Source organism: Tachypleus tridentatus, chromosome 6, assembly GCF_004210375.1.
Source record: "Tachypleus tridentatus isolate NWPU-2018 chromosome 6, ASM421037v1, whole genome shotgun sequence".
Taxonomy (NCBI): Eukaryota; Metazoa; Arthropoda; class Merostomata; order Xiphosura; family Limulidae; genus Tachypleus; species Tachypleus tridentatus.
In genome coordinates this window covers 60,602,089-60,624,160 of record NC_134830.1, presented here as the reverse complement: position 1 = coordinate 60,624,160, position 22,072 = coordinate 60,602,089, and the positions used below count along the sequence as shown (strand labels likewise).

General features: G+C 36.7%; 1 protein-coding gene across 9 annotated transcripts in view; it reads left to right on the top strand.

Annotated features, from left to right (window-relative positions):
- The window catches only part of LOC143252643 (zinc finger MIZ domain-containing protein 1-like), a 211,316-nt gene that overhangs the window by 81,911 nt on the left and 107,333 nt on the right, over positions 1–22,072 (top strand). For 4 of the 9 annotated variants that reach the window (XM_076505100.1, XM_076505103.1, XM_076505093.1 and 1 more), the window contains exon 1: positions 16,863–17,192. The exons of 4 other annotated variants lie outside the window; for them this stretch is intronic. The gene's annotated coding sequence lies outside the window, so the exon portion shown is untranslated. Of the gene's footprint in view, positions 1–5,938; positions 6,086–16,862; positions 17,193–22,072 lie in introns of those variants that run through there. One more of the 9 variants, XM_076505098.1, reaches the window with a different exon arrangement.

The window sequence follows — 22,072 nt, the reverse complement described above, 5'->3', positions numbered from 1 at the left end:
AGTCAAAAATAATCGGATTTTGATGAAAGTTGGTTGACATAGTAGGATATTATTTCTCATTGTTCTGACAAAAACATTCCGTTGATAACGACGGACATACATACATACTTTTCGATTTTTTTTGAAATATGATTAGTTCTGCTTAGCTGAGTTATACTGAGTTTTCCTCTAGTTTGCAGATGTATCAACTTGTCAACATAGAAATTGTTTTGAAGGATAAGAGTGATATAAAGGTTGAAAAATTATCTTAAACATCAACATTCTAGAGTAGAAATATTAGAGCGAAAAGGAATTAAAATATCTGTTCCACAGAATTTTAAAAACGGTTGTCAGTTTCGGATCTGTCACTAAAACTGAAATATTCGAGACTCCATAACCAAATGATTGTGTTTCCTGGCCCGGCAATGCTAGGTGGTTAGGGATTCGAATTCCGTCCCACCAAACATGCTCGCCATTTCATCAGCCGTGGGGGGCGTTATTATATATTGGTTAATTCCACTATTCGTTAGTAAAAGAATAGTCGAAGAGCTAGCGGAGGGTGGTGCAAGAAGATCTTCTAGGTTGGTCCCAAGTGCAACTCACTGACACGCAACGCCAAGGCCATGTGAAATAATAGAGCAGATAGAGAAAAACTAGTAGCTGGTTCTCGGACAAAACGTGAGGCAGTATTACTTCGTGTTAGTTGCAAAACGTTGGAGACACCACTTAGTTTAACCTAAATGTTTCATAGGCTTAAGATTAGCCATTATTTAGAGTTAAGCTAACCTACGACGCTGGTATGAAACTGATAACAGTGAGATGTAGCTTCTTGATTAAACATAATTTTAAATGTGTTCATTAATTATTTGTAAATAATATTTAGCATTTCTCCCTCTATTTACATTTGTTTTCAGGATATCAATTTCGTTATTCAAATTTTTGCTGTGACGTTTGGTTTGTTTTGAATTTCGCGCAAAACTACTTGAGGGCTATCCGCACTAGCCGTCACTAATTTAGCAGTGTAAGACTAGAGGGTAGGCAGCTAGTCATCACCACCCACCGCCAACTCTTGGGCTACTCTTTCACCAACGAATAGTGGGATTGACCATCACTTTATAACGCCCCAACGGCTGAAAGGGCGAGCATGTTTGGTGCAACGGGGATTCGAACCCGCGATCCCCAGATTATGAGTCGAACGCCTTAACCCACCTGGCCATGCGGTATTTTAATTCAAAATACTTACCATTAACGGCCGCACGCATATCAACTCTTGGTACACTGTGCCTTCAGAGTATTTTCGTTCCTAAAATATGTAAAACTGTCATTATGAATTTGTTTAATTTTAAGAATACGATGGGTATTTGTCCCTGAGCTGGCATGAATAGGTGGTTAGAGCAGTTGACCCGCAATCTGAGGGTGTCGAGTTCGAATCTTGTCTTACTATCCCGCTATAATATGATGGTCAATTCCCTTATTTTTTCGTGAAAGAGTAGCCCAAGCGTTGGCGGTGAGTAGTGATAACTAGTTGCTTTCTCTCTAATATTACACTACTAAGTTAGGGACGGATAGCTGTCTTGTAGGTTTGCGCGAAATTCAAAACAGCCCAAATTATTTTCCCTAAGGGTCTAGACTTCGATCTCGAAGATCAAGTTATTGTGACGTGCACTCTAGGGAAAAAAAACAAACAAAAGTGTGATCTATGTGTGAATGTAATTAGCAATCCTCTTGTTATTGAGAAGACGAGAATTCACTCTCTGAACCAAAAGTTGTAAATTTAGAATAAGTAGAATTTTCCATGTGGCAAAGATGTGAATTCATAAATAGAATAGAAAATAATGTAAGTCCTTATATATAAAGAAAAGAAAACTTAAACTCAATCAAGCTAATTTTATATTCATCATAAAATTTTATTTAAAAATCGTTTACCAACAGAACTCACCTACACAGTTAAGACTACCTGAGTCTTAACTAAGGTAGATTAAGCGTAGATTCTTAAAAACCAATGTTATTTAATATTTTATTGTATTGTAATGTAGGAATGAAACACTTTTTCTAACAAAGGATATGAATTTACAGTTGTTTGTGGAACAGCTCCTGTAACAGTAATTCACACGTGTTTGTGGAACAGCTCCTGTAACAGTAATTCACACTTGTTTGTGGAACAGCTCCTGTAACAGTAATTCACACGTGTTTGTGGAACAGCTCCTGTAACAGTAATTCACACTTGTTTTGGGAACAGCTCCTGTAACAGTAATTCACACTTGTTTTGGGAACAGCTCCTGTAACAGTAATTCACACTTGTTTGTGGAACAGCTCCTGTAACAGTAATTCACACGTGTTTGTGGAACAGCTCCTGTAACAGTAATTCACACTTCTCTGATGATAGCTCCTGAACTAGTGGTTTACAATTGTTTCCGAATAGTTCCTGTTATTCTCACAAACACGTTTCAGTGTTTACTTCGTATAGCAGTTTGTATCAATACGATAAAAACCAGTTTCTGAGGGATCCGGTGACCAACAATAAAAAACAAAAGTGTGATTTCACACTTTTATGGGTGTGAAATGTGATATATAATATACCTGTAACATAAGTATAAGTTACTATGCTTTAATGGGTTATTCTAAATTATGTATGATAGAAGCTATTTAATAACTTTAAAAGAAGATGAGTGAATAGTTCTGTCAGACTGGTTGTTCGAAAATTATGAATTATCCTTTAGAATGGTTCCAGTTCCGGTGAAGTTGCATAAGAAAAAACGGTTAAAGGATAGTGACTGCATGGGCGTCAAGAGAGGGCACCCGCCCTCCTGGAAAATAAGAAGCATAATCCTTTCTTTATTCAACCGGTATATGCATACGAATTTTTTATTCAATTCATAATTTCATAGTACTGTTGTAAACATTTCTGTGGACGCTCATGAGTAAACGTAATGTTTCCTAACCCATTATGTAAACATTTCTGTGGACGCTCATGAGTAAACGTAATGTTTCCTAACCCATTATGTAAACATTTCTGTGGACGCTCATGAGTAAACGTAATGTTTCCTAACCCATTATGTAAACATTTCTGTGGACGCTCATGAGTAAACGTAATGTTTCCTAACCCATTATGTAAACATTTCTGTGGACGCTCATGAGTAAACGTAATGTTTCCTAACCCATTATGTAAACATTTCTGTGGACGCTCATGAGTAAACGTAATGTTTCCTAACCCATTATGTAAACATTTCTGTGGACGCTCATGAGTAAACGTAATGTTTCCTAACCCATTATGTAAACATTTCTGTGAACGCTCATGAGTAAACGTAATGTTTCCTGACCCATTATGTAAACATTTCTGTGGACGCTCATGAGTAAACGTAATGTTTCCTAACCCATTATGTAAACATTTCTGTGGACGCTCATGAGTAAACGTAATGTTTCCTAACCCATTATGTAAACATTTCTGTGGACGCTCATGAGTAAACGTAATGTTTCCTAACCCATTATTTGCCAACTTCAGTATATTATATTTTAGTGTATTATAATAATACATTAAAATTAATCCTTTATTTGTACTTTGATATTCTGAGAATAAAAGGGTTAGAAAAACCGAATTGTGAGAAATACTTAAATTTGAAGGAATATGTGAAACGATATAAAAGACGAAACGTTTTTCTAAGATCCGCGTTACACACGTGCATGCATTACAATAATCGCTTAGCCTACTTTTACAAAACTCACTTTGACTGTCCTGTGATGTAATTCGAAGAGTTTGTATTATATGGTCAAATCGAAGTGCTTTATGTCCGGTGAGGGATATTTCGTAGAAAAAATACCTGTTTCTCAACTTCGTCGATTTGATTGGTTAACTTGTTTTCGAATTACCTTTTCCACCAAGACGCAAAGTAGTTATAAAATAAAGGTTTTATTTCTCTACGTTTTTTAAGTATTTCACGTAACGAACCTAGACTAATCCAGAACTTCAAATATAATCCAAAGTCGTTAAATATTGCATACGTACACTAGTCCCCCGCAAGGACAGCGATAAATCTCCGGACTTACAACACTAAAATTAGGAGTTCGATTCTCTTCGGTGGCCACAGCAGAAAGCCCGATGTGGTTTTGCTATAAGAAAAACACACGCATATGTATACTAATCAACTAATCATATCAGATTAATTGCAAAGCAAACTGAGGTGTCAAAAAACGTCGAAAGTTGTTCTTGATAAAATGAACGAAATTTCTAAATACATTTAGCATATAGTAAAACACTGATGCCGTTTACGTCAGTATTTCATATTTTTTCCCCTTTAGCATTACTCAAGAAAAACATGGTAGCGTCATTGGTTTGAAGCAAGTCAGGTGGACGCACGTGCCGATTACCTAACTCACCACATGCGAATGAATCATTTATATAAGAGATTTTTCGGTTGCGCATGTTACTTGTATATTCTATTTGTGATTGTTATTATAGTTATTACTTTGTCACGTTTTCAAATCTACAACAGCAAAAAACAAAAAACATTGTAAACGAGGTAATGTGATTTGAGTCAGTTTTTTGTTGTTTTTAATTTTAGATATGGTCCCTGTCTTTCCTTGCCTCCAAATGTCGCAGAGTTTTATAGAACGCGTTACATTGAAAATAAATTACATCTGGTTAACACACTTACATATTGGTACATGCTGTACATCATAATTTTATGAAAGATAACAGCTAGAGAGCGCATAAGAATAAGGTCTAGTACATTCGACTAGGTGGATGCACCAGTTATTAACTGCAATCTGAAGTGTGTAAGTTAGTTCACAAGTTAGTGAAGTATTCGTATCAGTGGCAGCTATCGTGTTTATTCAGTTACTTCATCGATTAGCCACGAAAATGTACAAGTAAATATATTTCTACGTTAGTCGTAGTACCACCATTAAAAGTACCACCATTTTCACAAAGTTTCTACAATAACCCGTCGAATGATAGAATACGTACACGAAATGAAAACACGCAATTAGGCTTTTTTGTTTTATTTTTTAATTTCGCGCAAAGCTACACGAGGGCTATCTGCGCTAGTCGTCCCTAATTTAGCAGTGTAAGACTAGAGGGAAGGCAGCTACTCATCACCACCCACCGCCAATTCTTGGGCTACTCTTTTACCAACGAATAGTGGGATTGACTGTCAAATTATAACACCCCCACGGCTGAAAGGGCGAGCATGTTTGGTGCGATGGGGATTGCTCTTTTTTTTTCTGACATGAGAGTAAATTGGAATTATATCAAATGAAATAGATTAACTATAGAATTTTCTTCATAAACAGACGTTAAAAAACCGAACAGTTTTATTTTACATACATTTCCAAACGTTCTTAGTAACAAAACTTTGAAAAAAAAAATTTTTTTCGTTCTTAATTTCTGAGTATTTTAGAAGTAGGATATGAGAATTCGTCACCTGTTTACAATTAACATCTAGCTTTTATAACAGTGTACTAGAAGGGAAAGTTCTTGTGTATTGTGCATGCATATTTAGTATGTGGTCTATTAATTACATTACAGTAAAGAGGGTAAATAAAAAGGCACTATAGCCAAGTGCTTGATTCTCTGTTAACCTTTATCACAAATGATGCACCAAACACTTAAAACACGTGGCTCCTAAAGCTACTGCTTCTGTGTGGAAAAATAATTTCGAAAGCCAGGTTGAGAAACTTGACTTGTTTATTTTTCAGAATTATCAATTAAACATCTTGGAATCTAAACGTTTTTGGAAACCGACATCCTGAAAAAAGTTTTTGTGTTTTTTTCTCAAATCGGGAATATTGTTTTACACAGAAACGTTATAGTGAAATTGTTTTTGTGTTTGAAGAAAAGTTCTTAGAATTGCTTTGCAAACAGATTTGTTATATTTGCTTTTGCGGATATTTGCACAAAACGACAGTATATGACGTAACCGTCTCAAATTTGGACTGATAGAGTGGGGGAAGTCAGATGGTCAGCAGCGCGATCTCTAACTCTGAATTACTGTCATCGAAAATCTGAGCTGATTGTTACTCCTGCAACGCAACACGGCCCCAAACTGAGGAGTGCAAGTTTGTGGCACGGGACGCAAACCGCGGACTCTTGAATTCACAAACTCGAAAGGTAAGTAATAGGTTACACCCTGCCCAATTTTCTAACTAATCCAAAATATTGTGAAGTCTGTGTTCTCTTATATAAGAATTTCGTTTGTTTTATCCACAACACGAAAAAGTAAAACGCATAATTATAATAAACAGTGATTGTTTTGGTTAACTTTTCGAACTTCATAAACGTGCTCACACTTTCAGCCGTGAGGGCGATATTATGTTACGGTCAATCCCACTATTCGTTGATAAACGAATAGTCCAAGAATTGACTGTGGGTAACGATGAATAGCTGCCTTCCCTCTAGTCTTTGACTGTTAAATTAGGAACGGATAGCATAGATAGCCCTCTTGTAGCAATGCGCGAAATCCAAAAACAAAACAAACAATATACTGGTACTTGTCTTTTTTTTTCTTTACTGAGATCCTTTCATCAAGTAATTAGCTTGAGGATGTGGTAGACAAGCGAGTATCGTAAATTTCGACTGTGAAGCAACAAGGAAACAAAAACCAGTTAACGAATATTTAATCCTACAAGAAATTGAAAAACAAAATTAAGACAAATTGAGAAAGCAAGGTTATATTAAAGAAAGGTATCAGTTTATGTAAGAAGAATATTGTTGTATGTGTTTAAGTTAGTATCTATTTACATTCGACTTGAACAAGATCCTCGAGTGTCATAATACCACCTGGTACTTTACTTGCACTGTTAATAAAACTTTATTTTTTGTAACCAGGTTAATTCTTGACTATAGTTAATTAATTAGAATCATAGTTAGTGAAGGACTTTAAGAACAAAGTTTTCCGAAAAAAATATTACACGAATATTGTTTAGGTAAAATATCAGTCAGGTTAATTTCCATTTCACAAAATATTCCAGTGGAGAATTTTTCATATAAACTTTAACAAGATTCCTCGAGTGTCATAATACCACCTGGTACTTTACATGCACTGTTAATATCAGCGTACGTTCGACTCTAACAATACTTCATTGGTATAATACCTGATCCTTTAATTGCAGTGAGAGTCTGTAAGATATAATATGCTGTTCAAATCGAAGTAATGATTACTGTGAATATTGAGAACACTATAACATATGCAAATCATTAAATAAAAAGTTTATTTAGCGTTTTATAAATCAAAACGTTCAAGTTCATTCACGAACCAGTTGTTGAGACAACAAAGAGGGAAGAACTTCGCACTCTGGAGTGTCGGTAATAAGAGTATAAGTAATTATTTGTGGGACACATGTAGCCTCTTATTTACTCTCTTGATATGTTATAGAACCAATCAATAAAACAGAATATAGGGGGTAGCCATGTATTCTAAGCGAGTGCAAATTAAAGCACTGACTCAAAAACGGTAATTCTAAAAGCTACAAGTGTGCATATGTGTGCTTTAACTATAAGTATGTATTCACGTGAGATTTAACTACCAGTGTACATTCAAAACTTGTAACTATAGTATGTATTCACGTAAGTTGTAATTACAAGTGTGTATTCACGTGAGATTTAACTACCAGTCTACATTCAAAACTTGTAACTATAGTATGTATTCACGTAAGTTGTAATTACAAGTGTGTATTCACGTGAGTTTTACCTGCAGTTTCAATATTTTTTTCATTTCCAAATGTACATCGTAAAAGGAAGGTTGTTTTTTTTTACTTATCCGTTCACGTCGCAAAGTTCTATTCCAAATCTTGCTTTATAGCACAAAGGTTTAAAAATACAACTTTTCTTCTTTTTTGAGACTATTAATATATAATCATTAGGACGGCAGTTTGTAGTAATAAATATACTGAAAGTGGTAAAAATAAGTTCTGAATATTAATGAAACGAGTCACTAAAACGTAAGACCTGAGAGGCAGTGAGTCAATATAAACATTCTGTATTTCGATATATACATGTTAGCTCTTACAATGAGCCCTGCATGGCCAGGTGGGTTAAGGCGTTCGACTCGTAATCTGAGTATCGCGGGTTCGAATCCCCGTCGCACCAAACATGCTCGCCCTTTCAGCCGTGGGGGCGTTATAATGTGATGGTCAATCCCACAATTCGTTGGTAAAAGAGTAGCCCAAGAGTTGGCGGTGGGTGGTGATGACTAGCTGCCTTCCCTCTAGTCTTACACTGCTAAATTAGGGACGGCTAGCGCAGATAGCCCTCGAGTAGCTTTGCGCAAAATTAAAAAACAAACAAAGCTCTTACAAACATCGTTTTAATTTATCTGTGTTGACCGTAGTTACGTCTGAGTTGCAAAATTTATAGCCATAGGCAGGGATAAGTAATTCATGTTTTCGAAATGTAACATTAGAAAGTGCACTCTTGAAGATACATCTTATGTGTGTGTGTGTGAGTTTATTTGTGTATCGGCCCGGCATGGCCAAGCGTGTTAAGGCGTGCGACTCGTAATCTGAGGGTCGCGGGTTCGCATCCCCGTCGCGCCAAACATGTTCGCCCTTTCAGCCATGGGGGCGTTATAATGTGACGGTCAATCCCACTATTCATTAGTAAAAGAGTAGCCCAAGAGTTGGCGGTGGGTGACGATGACTAGCTGCCTTCCCTCTAGTGCCTCACTGCTAAATTAGGGACGGCTAGCGCAGATAGCCCTCGAGTAGCTTTGTGCGAAATACAAAAACAAACAAACAATTATTTGTGTATCAGATTGCGCAAAGAGCCCCACTGTGTTCATGACGTAGATCCTTTACTATTTTAATCAGCTTTGAATTATATAGATACAAGTACATTCGCTGTGGAGAAATGACAGTTGGAAATCTAAACGTCACTCTATTTATGGGCTGAGAAACAATCGACGATTGTGGTGAGTTACAAACCGAACATGTCGTCGTTTCAAAATGTATTCCCAAAACGTTCACCCACGTAACAAACATTCTGATCTACGTAATAAGTCTAACATTGACGCTTTGTTTACATGCCAGACAGAACGGAATATAGATGAATTTCCCATCAAAAGTGTCGCAACCGAGTCACGAAGTCAAGGTGTTTTATGGATTCAACGTTTCACAGTGTACCAGTCGTGAGGCTATTTGTTTCCGAAACCATACATTAAACAAGAGTATATTTGAAGTAAAACATTATTTCCTGTTATTCTAGAAACTGTAGAAGTTAATTAAAATGCTGAAAGGAGTGCAGAGAAACACAGTGTAGCGTGAATTTTGTATCAGCAATTGCAATAAATGGCTAAATAGTAATTATCTATAGCTTCAAGTCAAAACTAATCTAATTCTACAATCAGAATTACGAGTAACTTTTAACTTAATGTTGTTGTTGTTTGTGTCGCAAAGCTTACACAATGGGCTATCCGAGCTTTATCATCATCAGGAATCAAACCCCAGATATTAGCGTTGTAACTTTGGGAAATTAACGCTAACCCACTAAGGGACGTAAAATTTGTGAAGCTAATTCTGTATAGGATTTGTTAATAGATATACAGGAAATTATCTATAGCTAAAAGGACGAGCATGTTTAATGTGACGGTGGTTCAAACCCGTGACCCTCAGATAATGTGTCGAGCTTCCTAACCATATGGCCATGCCGGGCAAGAATTATGAACTCTATGAGCTACAACACCGCATGACATATACATTTCAAAATCAAGAAATAAAAAAAATGTTACTTTTAATTTTGGTTTTATTTACTCTTGAAACAGAACACATCTGAAGACCCTGCGAAAATACATCTAGTCTTAGATCATCAACCAGAACTGCCCTGAGATCTATAGGGTTTAGCAGTGGTAGTAACTGCATGTCTCCCGTCATCTTTTTCCTACCTTCTCAGTGGTACAGCAGTATGTCTGTGGACTTACAACGCTAGAAACCGGTTTTTGATACCCCTGGTGGGCAGAGTACAGATAGCCCATTGTGTAGTTTTGCGCTTAACTACAAATAAACATATATATATTTTTGCTAAGGCCTTGGTATACGCTTATCTCATTATGGTTCCATTCAGTTTGGTGCAAAGGCAAAAAAACATGGCTCTTCTGGTACTTTACTTCATCAGAGTTGAATAAGACATTTTTGGCTTCGGGTTCGATGCATCTATATGATGAAGTATGTCAGGTTTTTCTCTTCATTTGCAAAGTCCATTCATGCATTGCGACCTTTGGTGCTACACTGGATCACAATTTTTTGTTGTTGTTGCAATAGGCATCTCTGGTGGCCACGTTCCTACATTTAGTTTGTATCCACAGCTGTTAATGCAGTAGGTTTTACAATATCATTTCATCAATGCTTAACTTCATTTAATATGTCCAACTTTTTGATAACTATAGGTGATGCAAACTTTTGATCGTATTGAAATGGTATTTAAACTCTCCACACCAATAAAAACAGTTTCACTAGTAAACTTTTACTATTCACATTTCTACTTCACTTAACACTGTCCCACCCATATTCATTTGAATTATTTGTGCCATCTGTGCTGTTATTTATGTTTTCTGCTGCATTTTCGTAAGTTAGTTAGCAAATCAATCCACATCTTCTTTGTTCCTTCTTCACAGAACTTAGAAGTACTGCTTCATTTTTCAACAATCTAACGAAAATTGGACCAGAATATTTGTGTCCATTTCTGCAGTCCCTAAACAGTTGAAGCAGCGTCTTCGTTGGTAGAAGTTTATGTACTATTGTCCATAATGCATCTTTATTTCTGGTTGAAATGATGGGCTGTTCATTGAGAAGTCTTTCATTCTGTCAAAAATATCTTCCATGTTGCAGCAAGATACTGTACCACGAAAGGTTATTTTGGAATTGTGTTGGATACAGACAACCTTGGATTTCTAAGAAAGACTTCCCAATTGAGTTGTGTTGGATACAGACAACCTTGGATTTCTAAGAAAGACTTCCCAATTGAGTTGTGTTGGATACAGACAACCTTGGATTTCTAAGAAAGACTTCCCAACTGAATTGTGTTGGATACAAACAACTTTGGATTTCTATGAAAGACTTCGCAATTGAGTTGTGTTGGTTACAAACAACCTTGGATTTCTCTAAGAAAGACTTCCGAATTGTGATTCTGCATAACTATGTGTGGGCAAGGATTTCTGCTGCTCCAACAGTCCAACAGTGATGCTCTTTCAAACTCAGTAGTCTTATCCTTGGGGTCACGGTCTTTTCCTCTTCAGCCTTCCAGGTCTTGTCAAGCACCCGAATTAACAAATAGTAAATATTATACTTCTGGAACAGGGAAAATACTAAACTGATTTCCAGCTATCCATAATGCTAGCCACCTATTGACACTGAAGCAATTTGTTCTCATAAGATCAACATTAACTGAAAAATGGCATGATTGAAAAACATGAACTAACTTGCCTACGATTTGGTGCAAAATAAAAAGTTTTAGTAGCTCGAAAAGAAGGGAAAACTTTAAAACTAGCATCTTTTTTAAAAATGTATGTGTTCTTAACATTGTTTACTAAAGCAGTATTGATAAATATAAAACTCAAGAGCAGTTGGACTAGAACATAAGGTAACTAAAAGAACACACGTAGTAAAAATCCTTTTTTCAAACGAATATTCAACTAATCTCGTCTTGGTTTCCTTGCCATTGGACTCAACTTGTTGGCTGTCAAGGTCTGTGTGTCTGCTGTTGTACAATATCATTCACACGTTAAATCAACTCACGCACAGGCGTCTTCCAAGTTCAACAAAGTTTCCTGAGCTAGAACTCAAGTCTTGCGACGATCGGCTATGAGCGACGGGGGTAGAATTTTATATGGGAAGCCATCTCTCATCCTTTACAGACATCGACTGCGAAACCCTGTATCGTCTGAAATGTGCAGGAGCTGCCTCTGAACGTCTCCACAATACTCAAGAGCTGCAACATTGATGTTAACAACTGGGAAACTCTCGCTCACGACCGAACCACCTAGAGATCCCTTATCCATCAGACAGCAGAATTATTTGAGTCATCAAGAAGACAACAGTTTGAAGAGAGAAGAGGAAACAACGCCAGCTACTACTGAAACCTCTCCTTTCCTCTGAACGGACCTGCCCTTACTACTAGAAGACCTGTGGAGCAAGGATTGGCTTCATTAACCATCTTCAAACCCACCTATAAACTTGGAGGACCGTCATCCTCGACCTCGAAGGATCGTCACGACGATTCAACTAATCGAAAGCCTATCAGCTCTCATCATCAGAAGTGCGCTAGTGTAATATCGCACAGCTTAAATACGATAGGTCATATGATTAACTACACTATTTTATAGTAACAGAGATGTCTGGCTTTTTGTTGTTGTTATTGTTATGAAACGCGAAAAAATATATTTGCTATATTTCTCTTCTTACTTATAAAGCAATAAATACAGAAACTTTTGTGAGGCTCATATGATTAACCCCTTCGTAATATGTCCGAAATAATTCCGTGTTTCAAAAACAATTTTGCCTAAATAAAATCGGGCAAACAATTTCTCGCCAAACTTTCAATGGTTAGCCCAAACTTATAACATGCTCACTCTTTCAGCCGTGGGAACGTTATAAAGTGACCATCAATCCCACTATTCGTTAGTAAAAGAGTAGCCCAAGAGTTGGCAGTGGGTGGTGATGACTAGCTGCCTTCCCTCTAGTCTTCCACTGCTAAATTAGGGACGGCTAGCGAAATTCAAAAAACAAACAAAACAGTCACCTATGAAATGATTTCCTTTGTCATGCACTACACAACAATAGAAAACATGCATACACTGTTGAGCAGTTGTCAAAAAATTCAACAATGGCTTTAAAAAACTAGACGCAGTTGTATGTTTTCACACAGTCATATAGGTATATAAGGGATAACAGGTAATTATAGTGCTATCGCTGTTTGTTATTAGACACAAAACTTATTATTTCACTTTATCTGAAAGAACAGACAATAAGTTTGCTCGGAATAATACTACCAGTGTTTTCACGTATCATTCATCCATTGTTTTTGAGTATGGTTCCACAAATTAATGACTATTTTTTAATTACTAACATCTGAATAATCCTACAGTTTATTTGTGTCAAGTTGACACGGGAAACTTCCACATTCCGAGAGGTATTGCACGTCCCACGCTAGTACAGTGGTAATTCTACGGATTTACAATTCTAAAATCAGGGGTTCGATTCCCCTCAATGGACCCAGCAGATAGCCCGATGTGGTTTTGCTGTAAGAAAACACACACAAACATATACACAGCTACAGCCAATTTTCCACTGACTGTAACTGCGACCTTCATAAGTGTTTTCGCGTTACACACGTTTTCAGTGTTTGCTCTATTGTAGTACCAATTATACACCACAAGTTCACTTTTGTTGTGTAATTTATCGAAGTAAAGCGCCACTAATGCTCATTCGAAATATTTCCATTGAGACACTCAAAATGAATTGTTAAACGCCCATTTGAATATTGTTTTCCCTTGTGTGAACCAACAGAAGGTTTGTAGTTTAACTTTGTGGCAGTACCGACGTTATCGATTACCAGTGGTCTATGAACGCGATGGTTAAAGTAGCTCACAAATCGCATCACACAGTGAAACTAGGTTTCTCTCCCCTTTTTAATTTTTTGAGCACTGAGTGTCGAGTTTTTAGCACTTTCTGCGGTTACTGGTTGATTCATAAACGGAATAGCAGCAGTGCAAATCAATGATAAATAGAAATATTCACTCAAGTTCAGTATGTTTTGGAAGACAGCTAAAGTGAATATATCGCTAAAACGGTTAAGCGCCACCTGTTGATATAAATCATCCTAACACTTGTAATGTTTACTTCTTTCCCGACTATGTGAGAGTGTAAGACAAGAATTGGCTGTTGACTGGATGCCTACGCTATAGTCTATCAATTTAATATTAAGGACGATTATTTGCAAATAGCCCTTTGTGTAGCCAAACGCAATTGTTACGAAACAAACAAGCAAAAACGCAAAAGTAAAGAAATTACGATATTTTAATGTGGCTCTGTTAAAGAAAGGAGCACAACCTGGCTCAATGGCTTCGCGCTTTGGACTCGTAACTGGGTGGTTACGAGTTCGAGGCAGGCTGTTGTGCTCCTAGGCAAGACACTATACTTACTCCAATTCTTTCACTTCTTCCAGCTGTTTGATAGGTACCAGCTGTTAGCCTGCGATGGACTAGCACGAGACACGTGTCTCCATCCTTACCCGCTTATGTCAGTTAAGCCAGAGCTGAGCACCGGATCCTACGTGTCATCACAGCATGGGAGGAATTTGATCTTTAACACTGATCAGTTAAAGAAGGCGATTTGAGACGTGAAACAGAGCATATACTTGAACTCCAGCGAACTACTGATATATCATAACCAGCGAAAGTGGTAAAGCGAAAATCCAGAATTCGAATACATCAATTAGTTGTTAAACTGGTAGGGGACCAAACAAAGCTTGAGAAAGAACATACTAAAAAAAATGCGAATTTTGCGTTTATAATTCAAACTACAAAAGAAATCCACGTACTCTTAAGTTTACGAAATTTTAATTGGAGTTTCTTACTTGACATGATTAATGTATTGGATACGAAAACGATTTTTTTTCTTCAGATAACAACGTTGTTAATAGTAATTATTCCGCCTCACAGTTTTGTTGTGGACAGCTCCAGATGATATACAGGGAATTAAACAAGATTTTTTCTAATCTGGAGAGACAATTAGAGTAAAGAATTCCTGACATTACAAGAAGAGATCAATGCTGATTGTGTAGTTAGAAAATGCCCATTTATTTACAGTGTAACATCGTCCATGTTTGGCTAACGCTACCCTCACTGGCTAAACATGTCGAATATTATGAACTTCGTAATACTCAGAATGCAAATATATATATGAGACATACGTTTGGTTTGGCTTGTTTTGAATTTCGCGCAAAGCTAGCCGTCCCTAGTTTAGCAGTATAAGACTAGGGGGAAAACAGCTAGTCATCACCACCCATCGCCAACTCTTGGACTACTCTTTCATCAACGAATAGTGAGATTGACCGTCGTATTATAACGCCCCCACGGCTGAAAGGGCGAGGATATTTGGTGCGACGGGGATTCGAACCCGCGACTCTCAGAATATGAGTCGAGCGCCTAAACCACCTGTCTGTGCCGAGTGATTTTACGTATCACTCGGTAAAATCAGAGAGCAAACACAAATGAATACATTTGTTTTCCAAACAGTGATGTAATAGTTTTGTGGCTGGGTTAGCGTGCCCTGACTGTGGATTCGAGGATGAGTGATTCACGACCATTTGCTTCAATATCGTGCCCTGCACTTTAGGGCCTTGGGTAACGGTAAGTCCCACACTTAGACAGACGAGAGAAACCCAGGAATTGGCGATACGCTTGAGCTTAGGGACGGCTAGGAGCAGATAGTAGTTACGTATGTAGCTCTGTGCAGTATTATGAAACTAATAGAAACGAATAAGAATCCTATAATCCGAGCGCTTCATGGGCACAACTGCGAAGAAAAAAAGGCCCACTTTTCGAAAGAGCTCGGGTAAGATATTGTTTATTCATTTCTCTCAAGACTCCTTGAACCCAAGTGTTTTTCTGATGTCATTAATGAAACTGACATATTTCTGTGGGACTGCAAAACAATCTAACATTGCATGACTGCATCGTTTAAACTTGTTCACATTTGGAAATATTAGTCTTTAAAAACAGTACCGTTTTTAACCAAGTAACTGTATAACGAAGAATCTGTTACTGGTTAAATATGCTGAAGAAATAAATCTAATTATACGTTATTTCAATGGAACAAAAAACCTTGTCTGCAAACCGTGTTTCTGTTTTTATGAAATCTCTGTTGCTCGAGTGTTAAGAAACTATTGTTCAAGTTTCAAATAAAAATAAATTATTTTACCAAGTAGGAACAAACTTGTCCATTTCCAGTCTCGTATCTTTTTCTTCTTTTTTTTTATCAAATCTTTAAGATCTGCAGATCTGACTGTATAGTTTAGGTATCTTATCGTGTTCGTAATGTTTGAAACCCTCAGCTCTACACATTTGTATTTCTAACTAAGCCTATAACTATTTTAGGCCAGTATTTATGTTTGTTTGTTTTGAATTTCGCGCAAAGTTGTACGAAGGTAGCCTGCTGTAACCGTCACTAATTTATTAGTGGAAGACGATAGGAATGTATTATTTATGTCTTGCTCTATTATATCGTCAACCTTGGGGTTGCATGTTCGAATTCCCTCCCCTTCCCCAAATATGCTCGCCCCTTTAGCCGTGGGAACGTTATAATAATATGTCGGTTAATCCCACTATTCATTGGTAAAACAACAGCTCAAGAGTTGGCGGTGGGTGATGATGACTAGCTCTTCTCTCTCGTCTTTTACTGCTAAATTATGGAGGGCTAGAACAAATAATCCTTGTGTAGCTTTGGTCGAAATTCAAAACAAACAAACGAATCTATCGCCAACAAATGAAAATTACTTGATTCTAACTTTAAAAGTTGTTCATTTGGGCTAGCTAGACAGATAACTATATTGGAGATGTCTTTCTTGAATGTTTGTTTCTACGTTCACATTAAAATAATGCACAATATTTAATGTGAATTCAACAATAGATAGATAGGTATTTGTCAGATATTTGTATTTCTACATTGAACTAATGCGTTAGTTTCTAGAGGTCCTCAAATATTATGTTTATCGAAAGCGCTAATACTAAAGAAAATAAGTCGTAAAACGTATATCATAGACTACAGAGTCGCCCTCTAGGCGAAACTTTTACCAGCCACCAAGAAAATAAAGAGAGAGAGAGAGAAAGAAAGTGTGAGAGGGGAATACACAAAGTGATATAGGATGCACAAGCCTTCTATAAATCAGGGCTCTAGCGTAGCTAAGGGAACAGCCGCCTAATGCTGAACCAAATAACAATCTAGGCGAGGCGTGGAGGCTACTTGGATGTGTGCAGAGTTGGGACCAAAGCGTGTCGTGGTCACGAGCCAGCTCATTGGCTTCACGAGCTATCATGAAAACGGCAAGCGACAACCGAGGAAGAGAGCTCTTGAACTCGCTGTGAATGTGGTATTGTATGCGGTTTTTGTTGTGCTGCATTCTTGTGGGTAGCGAGTAGTATATAGACCCTTGGAAGATTTATGACTTCGACTAAAAAAAAAAAACATTTCCACGTGTGTACGTGTCAGATTCGTAGTGGAATAACAAGGTAAAATTAGATATATATATATATATATATTTATATAAAGTATTAATATATCAAAACTTAGTATAACGTAAAGTATGTGTTATTTCGTTGCATGAATACGCCGTTCCAAAGAAAGACTTAACCTGTTTCTTGTAGCTTGTGAAGAAAAACGGTTCCATAATTGATTACAAAACACGTGTTATGGACTTATTTATTTTTCGTTAAGAGGTTTGAAACGTAAAATTTCAATGTTAATTTTCACACCAAAAGATCACACGCGAGTTGTTAAGTGGGTGCTCGAGTGTACTCAGTAGTTTAGGTGAACGTTCCTGTACTCGTTTGTTGGCCAATTTTTGATCGGACAAGACTGGGAACGAAAACAGGCCAAGGTGACAAGCAAATTTGTACAACAGGGAAACCGTTTTGTTTATTTCGTATTAGAATACATGTGTTGAAGGAGGATTACCAGGATTGGCGTTCCACTTGAAGTTTCACACAACAGCGTTCGACTTTAAAACGTGTTTAGTAATTAATTATACAATAATATTATATAAATGTAAAATAAAAATAATCGCAGCTTGAAAAACACAGACTCTATTTGTCCCACGTACAAGTCCGACTTTTGCATCTGCGCATTTCAAAGAGCTTACCACAATTACAAAAGTTCAATCTCTCTCTTGAGCGAGGAGTTTACCCTGAAACTTTAAAAAAAAGAGAAAGAAACGGCGTTCTCCGGTAATTTGACACATTAGACTAACAAACGTAGAACTCATCACGTGTTTTCGTTACCTGAAAATGTGTTACAATTTACCTTTACATTCCTGTACGACGTATATTTAAAAAGTTTTCTATGTGGTACAGACCTGTAAGGGATTTTGTGCTTATGCGTTACAAAAGTGTCGAATTTCCACATTTACTGCACTGAAACGAGCCAAGTTCTTCCTCACACATTCCCTGCACTACAAATCGACGCATGTAATAATAAGCCAACACCATGTAATTTAAATTCTCCATTTTTGTCGTTTTTAACCACACAAGAAAGGTAAAAGATAATATTTCTGACCGTGTCGTCGTCTAAAAACGTGTTTAAAATCAGATAAGAGGTTGTATTCAGGAGAAGTGAGCCACCGATTTGCTGCATATTGCCAGATTAACATAAGCCCTTTATCTTTTCAACATTTTTTCTTGCCATAATGCCACATTAAAGTTATTCCAACAGTCATTTTGCTACAAGATACCTCTTATAGAAGAATATACATCATGCTTTTCAACAAAATATGTGTTAATAGACCTTTGGACGTGCTCAACTCACTATATCTAACGTCGTAAAAATAAATCAAATGCACGTCTTCTTTAACAAGGCTTAAGAACAACACGTAAAGTGAACTAAGCGATGTGAAGGCACTGTATGTGTATGTGGTATACATTAAAATGTGGAAGGTGGCTGGTAAATTAGTAACCCTGCACTGCTTTCTCAGAATGATATTTTATATTCATGTTCAACAAAACTCCTTCAATACCAATAACCAAAGCGTGGTAGAATTAAAGGAGCATCACAAACATTGAGCAGTTTCGCTAAAGAATCAGTGAACGCCACCTATCATGTAGAAAGAAACAGCAAAATTATTACAATTAAGATGATTTGGAACTGTAAGGTAGAAATGAAACTTCGAACTAACAAAATACGTGATCCGGGTGTTTCACATATATGAAAACGTAATGAGTTATTGGCATGTGATCTTTTCGATTAACTTGTGGAACGTTGTAAATCAAACCCGAGTAGGTACTTAATTAGTAATATAATAAACTGCAAATACATTCTGCCCTGCGAATGACAACAACCTAGATATTTTGAAAATATTTCTTTTACAATCAGCGAAGAAAACTGTGCGTGATTTGAATTTCGCTCAAACCTACATGAGAACTGTCTGCGCTAGCCGTCCCTAATTCAACAGTGATAGACTAGAGGAAAGGCAGCTAATCATCACCACCCACCGCCAATTCTTGGGATACACTTTTACCAATGAATAGTGGGATTAACTGTAACATTATAACACCTCCACGGCTGAAAGGGCGAGCATGTTTTGTGTGACGGGAATTCGAACCCGCAACCCTCGGATTAGGAGTCGAGTGCCTTAACCACCTGGCCATGCCAAGCCGAGATTGTGGTATAAGTTTAACTTATACATTTATTTTGATATTTTTCTATTTTTCATCATCTCTGTTTGATTGTTATCAGTAATTTAAACACATATCAAACACATTTGACTAATTAACTAAATATATCCCCTCGGTGGATTCAGCAGATAGCTTAAAGTGGCTTTGCTAGATGAAAATACACACACTAATTATCTCTATCAAATAGTATCGCCATCTAGTAGGAGATAATGTAACTTTTCAGAAATATCTACACATGATCTCATAATTGTCCATAGCAAATAAAATCAGATACATTTTCTACTGTGACAGATTGACACTTGCGTAATCCGTGGGAATGTCAGAAATAAATTTGGAGCTTAAAATTAATAAATAGATTGAGATATTTATAAAACTATAAGACAGCTGTGGACTTGATTTAAAAAAAAATTAAGAAACCTCAAAGGTCTTATCAGAAACAGTTAGCTAATGATGTTAAAATGAGTATAGGGCTCTTAAATGTCGCTTATAGTAAGATTTTTATAGGATAAGATATGACTGAGCTTTTAAATGGTTAATTCTCTTCCGATTTGATAAGAGAAAATATTAACAATATTCCTGATTATGAACTACTCTACTGAAAATATTGGAATTGACCCGAATTATGAAGACATTAATCCATTGGCGTTAAGTAGAAAGATGTAGGTATTAAGTATAGACACGGGTTAAAAAACCTTTACAAAATCATTTATTGGAATTTGACATCATAAATGAAAGCTAACATAAATTTGTCAAAGAGAAGTCTTATCTACTAATCTATTACTTTCTTTTTTGTGGATGTTAATTGTTACCCGAACAAAGGAAATTGTATGGACTTTGTGTACTCAGGTATTCTAGAATCTCTTCATTAGGTACTACACAGAAGATTAGCTAAGAAACTACATCAGTGCGGTTGGGAAAAGACTAGGTAATATGACTGTAGCATGGTGTTTGACAAGAGAAAGGAAAAGGTACTATTAATGAAACTTAAACGCACTGGACCCTTGTTAGTAGTGGTGTGCCACAAGAGGTCATTGCTTGGACCTTTGCTTGTTCTTATTTTCATTAATTATATGAATATGAGGATCATTGGTAAATGCATAAAAATCTGGTCTTGATATTAAACTACTGGATATTTCTAGCTATACTAATGATGTTGAGATATTTCATAAAGTCTTGGATCAGTTCATAAGTTGGATAAGATATTTAGCAAGCGACTTCTAACTATAGCAGGTATATGATAATGCTTTTTGATTGTCAAAATTTGGGACACGTTTGGAACCCTTTTAACCACCTGACTGAGGAAGAAGGTCGTGACATAATGGTAAGACAATCCATCCCTCCAGCGGTATGTCTGCAGACTTATACCGCCAGAAACCAGGTTTCGATACTCGAGGTGGGCAGAACACAGTAGCTCTGTGCTCAACTACAAACAACCAAATGAAATCCAGCTGCGCAAGTGTTATTCCTTTGTTAAGCAGTAAAACTAGCAGAATATTTCGGTGTTTTTAGACGTATTGATAACAGGTTTAAAAAAAAGTCATTTATACGTCCGTACACATCACTAATCAGGCTTGTGTATTGTTTGTTCTCCTTCTATCTACGAAAATATATTAACTTATTAGTAAGAGCTCAGAACCAGGGATGGAAAGGCAATCTTAGATTAAGATTTCGTAAAATATTTAGTTTTTAGTAAAGGGATGATTTTATTGAATTTATAAAATTACTTGGTGGTGGTTGATAGGATAAAGTTCTCAGATGTATTATCTTCTAAATACAATAGGATCAGTCGAATCAGGATTGAGATTTGTGAGGGATGATTACGTTCCAGCTTAGTTTTCTAATAGGATGACTTATGGAATGAGTCACTATTAACTTGGATGGAAAATGGCATTTTACAAGGTTTAAGTCTCCCGCCAGTACAGCGGTAAGTCTAAGGATTTACAATGCTAAAATCAGGGGTTCGATTCCCCTCGGTGGACTCAGCAGATAGCTCAGTGTGGCTTTGCTATAAGAAAAAAAAACACACACACACAAGGTTTAAGATAGCAAGTGGTAATTCCATGAAAACTGAAGGAGGGATGGGGTACATTTTAACTTTTTTCAAAAGAAAACCTCTGAAGGATCAAATGGTCCTTCGTTGGCCATATTGTAATAGTAGATAATACTCACAGAGAGCCCATTGGGTAACTTTGTGCTTAATTCCAAACAAACCAAACCAAAAACTCTCAAATAATCACCGAGAAAATATAAAAAATCCATACTTCAAAAAAGATTCATAATGAACTCCATGAATGGATTTTTTATAACCCGTGACGTGTGATTAGAACTTTCTCCCAAAAGATGATTAAACTGAGAAAGTTTGTTGTCGAGAATGTTAGTCCTGTACTAAAGTTGATATCACTTGTTAAGGCACGCAGCCACTACGTCAACTCTTTTCTTCTTTGATTACCTAGTCTAGATGGGGATTTTACGCTAAGCTTAAAAAGAAAACAAAAATTTTATTCTAAAAAAAACAGTAAAGTTATTAGGTACATGATTTCGTTTTGAGCAACTTGTCAAATATTTGCCAAGCAAGTAACTTTTTAATATGTTGGCTCATTAAAGGGTTACTTCTTAAAATCGACTGACTAATCACTTTTGCTTTCGAGATTACGTTAGTAAATTTTTATTAGCTTCTTTGCATGCACAGAAGAATGGTGTCATGCAGTGCTTTGCTATGGCCT